Source organism: Xenopus laevis, chromosome 7L (genome assembly GCF_017654675.1).
Source record: "Xenopus laevis strain J_2021 chromosome 7L, Xenopus_laevis_v10.1, whole genome shotgun sequence".
Taxonomy (NCBI): Eukaryota; Metazoa; Chordata; class Amphibia; order Anura; family Pipidae; genus Xenopus; species Xenopus laevis.
The window spans coordinates 86,006,075-86,011,384 of record NC_054383.1 but is presented as its reverse complement, the minus strand read 5'-3'; positions in this window follow the sequence as shown (position 1 = coordinate 86,011,384).

The following is a 5,310-nucleotide window of genomic DNA, read 5'->3' as shown; positions in this document are numbered from 1 at the left end:
CACGTGTCTTCGTTTTATGAAATGTCCTTTTTGTATTAGAATACAATACAACCCCTGTCCCTTCACCCTTTGTTGTGACTGTTTTGTTAGTCCATCATGGGGGGAGGTATAATCTGTGCACTGGGAATCTAACTGGGATTAAACCACCAACAAACCGTAACCTGTACTGATCTGCTGCTGACGGGCCACATTCCCTATGTGAGGCTTGTCTAATGGTACATTCCAGGATGGGTTGGGTGTCGTTTCTGGCTTAAAACACAGACCTTCACTCTCGCAGATTCTTCAGTTGTGATTTGCTGAAACTAAGGCTAGATTAAATTGTTGTTCTTAAAGGGATTCAATATCCGATAACTTGAAGGGAACACATTGCTGCCCGTTATAAATCAAGCTGAACATTACCCTGAAGCAGTGTGACAGACAAGCTATTGCACTGAATGTACGTATCTCTGTACATAGGTGACTTTGTTCCTGGGCTGCAGGCTCAGACACGGCACCGTTGTACAACAATGGACATGCTGTTCCCTTTGTTCCAAGGAGAATGACCCGAAACAAGAGAAATATGTGCACGTCACACTGCAAACAGACACTTACTGCAAGAATGTCCCATTTGGTACAAACTCCCTATGCTGGGTCACAATGTTTCTTTTATTGCCACGTGTTCTCTAAAGAGGATATAGGATTTCCGTATAAACCATCCCAAGATCGAGAAGCGGATTGGATTCAAGTGGAAACAGACCTGAAACAGGTCTTGATTGTCATGTAATTACCTAGTATGCTTGTTTGTAGGTAAGAGCTGAAAGGCCATTAGTAAGAGAGGAGCAGCAGTATTTCAATCGGCTCTATACACATGAGAGACATTAGCCCCACTTCCAAGTCACGGGATTTAACTTCCATCTAATAAGCCTAGAGATACAGATTAACTGCTAAAAACCCTATGCATAGAGGCCAGGGAAAGCAGGCTGTTACAAAAGGAGGTTTACCAGCAGTCATGGGAAATATACTTCAAAAGAAGAACAATCATAATTAGTCATCTGGAACCTTCTCATGACAGGCTACATTTATTTTACCCTTTAATCCCTAACTATTCTGTTCATGAGAAGTATCTATTGACATAGAAAGTCATCTAGCTCATATCTCTTAAAAAAAAAAAAACTAAAGGCTAAATAAAGAAGTAGGATAGAAATGTTGGGCTTCTGTACCAGCCCAAGGCAACCACAGCCCATTAGCGGTAAAGATCTGTGCCCATAAAGATGCCCCAGTAGCTTCCTATTTTCTTTTCTGCTGATTCACTGCACTCTGTGCTGCTGTCAGTTACTGAGCTTAGGGACCCACTCACAATATACACAGAATAAAAATGTCACAATATAAGACTGATAAGTAATTAATACAAATAATTACTACATGGCAGCACAGAAACCAGTACAATTAGCATCAGAATTTAATAATCAGCCCTGTAGCATCCGCTTATATTACAGTCCAACCTCATTTTCTACTGGATAATTTGTGACGACCCCCTAAGCTTAGCTTCTCAACAGCTGCTCAGAGCCCACTGAGCATGTGAGTGTCACAGACACTTTCCAAGATGGTGACCCCCTGTGACAAGTTTGAAGTCCTGGATCATTGCTGCTATTGACAAGCAGAAACTTAAGGCTGGTGCAACAAGTTCAGTATGTCAGATATGACATTTTTAACCATATAAATTTTTAGGGTTTAGTTATCCTTTAACAACATGAACAGGATATTCATAGCATGCCAAATAATGTGTTTCTGCTCATTTTTCTGTTTCACAACCACAGTCCCTCCCATATGTGTTTCTGTACAATGATATGTTGATGGAGTTCTGAACTGCCTCAGCTTTCTCACATATTCTCATCTTTTCCCCATGCCCTTGTTTCACCAGAAATACTGTGGGATTGGTTCATGTCTCCTGCAGCAGTGAGTAGCAATTATGGTGCTGCTGGAATGGCCCAGATAAAGACAGGAAATATTAAAGGAGTGATTCACCTTTGATGTAACTTTTAGTATGTTATAGGATGTCCTAGCAATGTTACAATTGGGCTTCCTTATTTATGTTTTAAAGTTTTTCATTTATATACCTTTTTTGCCTCTTTCCAGCTTTCAAACTGGGGTCACTGACCCCCATCTAAAAAAACAAATGCTCTGTAAGGCTACAAATTAATTGTCATTGCTACTTTTTATTCCTCATCTTTCTATCCAGGTTCTCACCTATTCGTGTCCCACTCTCTTATTCAAGTCAATGCATGGTTGCTAGGGTAATTTGAACCCTAGCAACCAGACTGCTTACATTGAAAACTGGAGAGCTGCTGAATAAAAAGTGAAATAACGCAAAAACCAAAATTAATAAAAAATGAAAACCAATTGCAAATTGTCTCTGAATATCACGCTCTAAAGCATATTAAAAATTAACAACCCTTTTAAGAGATATTCATTTAGATTTTTTTTCTTACAGCTTTTCTAGCAAGAATGGTACAAGTACTCATGTATCTCTCTCCAGGATAATATCACACCAGTCATGGGTAATGGTGTATCTAAATGTTACTGGGCCCCACAGCAAATACATTTTTAGGGCCCCCAACATATTGTCCTGCTTTACCAATATATGTTGAAATTGCTGTTATTTGGGCTCCCTCCCTATACCTCATTGCCCCCCTGCGGCTGCAGGGTCTGCTTCCTTTGTAGTTACTAGTGATGGGGCGTTTGACATCGCAGGAAAATTCACGAATTTCCTGTGAAAAAAAGCACCATATTTTTTGTCGCCGGCAAATTTTTGTTGGCGAATTTTCGCAGCGGTTTCGCAAATTTATTCACCGGCGGCGAATTTCAGGAAAAAAATTCCCCCATTACTAGTAGTTACGCCCCTGCTTATGAGTATGCTTACCCACCAGTATGTTGCTCTCCAATAGTTATGCTTCCCATCATTACATTGTTCAGGCTGAAGCTCTTCTGTACAATAGATCTGTTTAAAAATATGCATAAAGGTATTTTCACTAGTATGCATGTCCAGGGATATGTCTTTCCAGTAGTTTATCTCCTCAGCAACTCACCAGTACAGGTATGGGACTTATTATTCAGAATTATATTCCAGATAAGGGATCTGTCTGTAATTTGGATCTCCATACCTTAAGTCTGCTAAAAAATCATTCAAAAAACCCCAATAGAAATCAACAGCTCTCCCGACTCTCCCTTTTTGGAAAAACTTGGTCAAGCAAAAATTGACATATCTTGCCAGAGGCTGCCCACAAAATGTGATGCTGTCTGGGGCCCATGGGTGTCCTTCCATGATGTCACTGCAAAACGTATAATACAATGATGACACACGGACTGCTGAATAATACTCCCTCCTCTCTCCTATTCTCCTCTGACTTTCCTCTTCCCCATCTACTTTCTACCACTGTTGTTAAACTTTAACATACAAAAACTTGTTTAAAAAAAAAAAAACAATAGGATTTACCTCCAGTAATGATTAATTCTACTTTTAATTTATTACAGAGAAAAGGAAAATCATTTTTAAAAATTTGAGCTATTTGATTATAATTGAGCCCATGGGAGATGGCCTTCCCATTATTTTTAAAAAATTCAATTTATTTGATTATTATGGAGCCTATTGGAGATAGCCTTCCCATTATTTGGAGATTTCTGGATAACGGGTTTCTGGATAACGGATCCCATACCTGTACCAGTATGTCTGCCCATGAGTATAGGTCTCCCTTTATATATAGGGATGGACTCCACGAGTTTTTGGTTGGATCGACACCTGCCAACAAAACGAACGCGTCAAGTCGGATGGAATCGCATGCGTGAAGATATAAATGGACTGAATGAAAGGTCGGAGGATGTGGACATAGAAAGCAGTGTCTTCATCTGGCAGTCGGATTGTGTAGTTGTTAAAGGGGATATAAAGTCTTAAAAACAATAAGGCTAGAAGTGCTGTATTTTGTATACTACACATAAACTTATTGCACCACAAGCCTAATCAAACAAATGATTTATGCTTTCAAAGTTGGCCACAGTGGTCACCATCTTGTAACTTTGCATCTTTACAAGACCAAGACTGTGCACATGCTCAGTGTGTTCTGGGCTACTTAGGGGTCGTCATAAATTATCAAACTGCTTTCTGCTAGAAGCCGATACAACAAGACTGATTAGTAATCAGAATATAGAGACTGCACTGGGTACTGTGTTGTCATGTAATCTAATGTGGATTTTATAGTTTTTTTATTGTTTAACACAAACTTTCTCCAACTCCAACTCCAACAAAATAATCCCCCAAATAGAATCCCAGTTTATCTGTTTAAATCTGGCTCCATGATCTTTGTCCCTGCAGCTGGAGTTGGAAACAGTAAAGGGGATGTAAAGGCAAAAATAAAATCCCAATACAAATCTCTACACAGTTGCCAACTGCTCTACAGGGAAACAAACAAAGCGGCTGTAGTTCTGCACGGCTAGGAAGTAAGGCGGGGGACTCCCCCTGCTGTTCATAATTATGATTTTTTCTCTGCAGAGCAGTTAGGGACTGTCTGAAAAATTCCTATCCACAGCAGTAAATGAAGGGAGAATTTCACTGCATACAGTCAGGTTTCTTATAAAAACAGTACACATTTTTTAATAGAAGTATATTGGAGATAGATTTATTTTTCATTAAAGAAAGTAAAAATGTGATTATATTTTTTTGCCTTTACATGCCCTTTAACTTCGACTTTCCATTCTGTCCAATTATATACACGTGCGACTCCATTCGATGTGCATTTTGTCGGAGGGCGTCGATCCGACCAAAAACTCTCATGGAGTCCAGCCCATAGACATCCAGTTTTATGTCCATCTTCTAACATGTCTATGTCCCAGTATTGCTATCCAGTAGAATGCCTCTCCAACATGCAGCATATACATATGTTTACATTTCTATTGCAACCTTAAACATGATCTTCCTGCTGTGAATCTTAATTATAATAGTGATGACGGCAATATTGCTTTTCCTCAACACAAAGCCATTGCTGGAAACTGTGCATGATATATGGATTCAGCTTTGATATTTCTTTGTACCAGCAACATGCCTATTGCAGCTCCACCCAGAAGCACAACTCACTTTCCATAGAACAGCTGCTGACCTATGTTCCACAGTATCAAGGAGAAAGCCTGTGATATTTCTTGCAAATACTTTCGGGAGGTTTGTGCAATGCTCACCTTTCCCCTCTCTCTGGAACACAGGCAAGAGACAGGGAGGCTGCACTGCTAAAAGCAACATTAAGTGAAGAGAATAATATTACTGATGAATAATATAAGCCTCCTCCT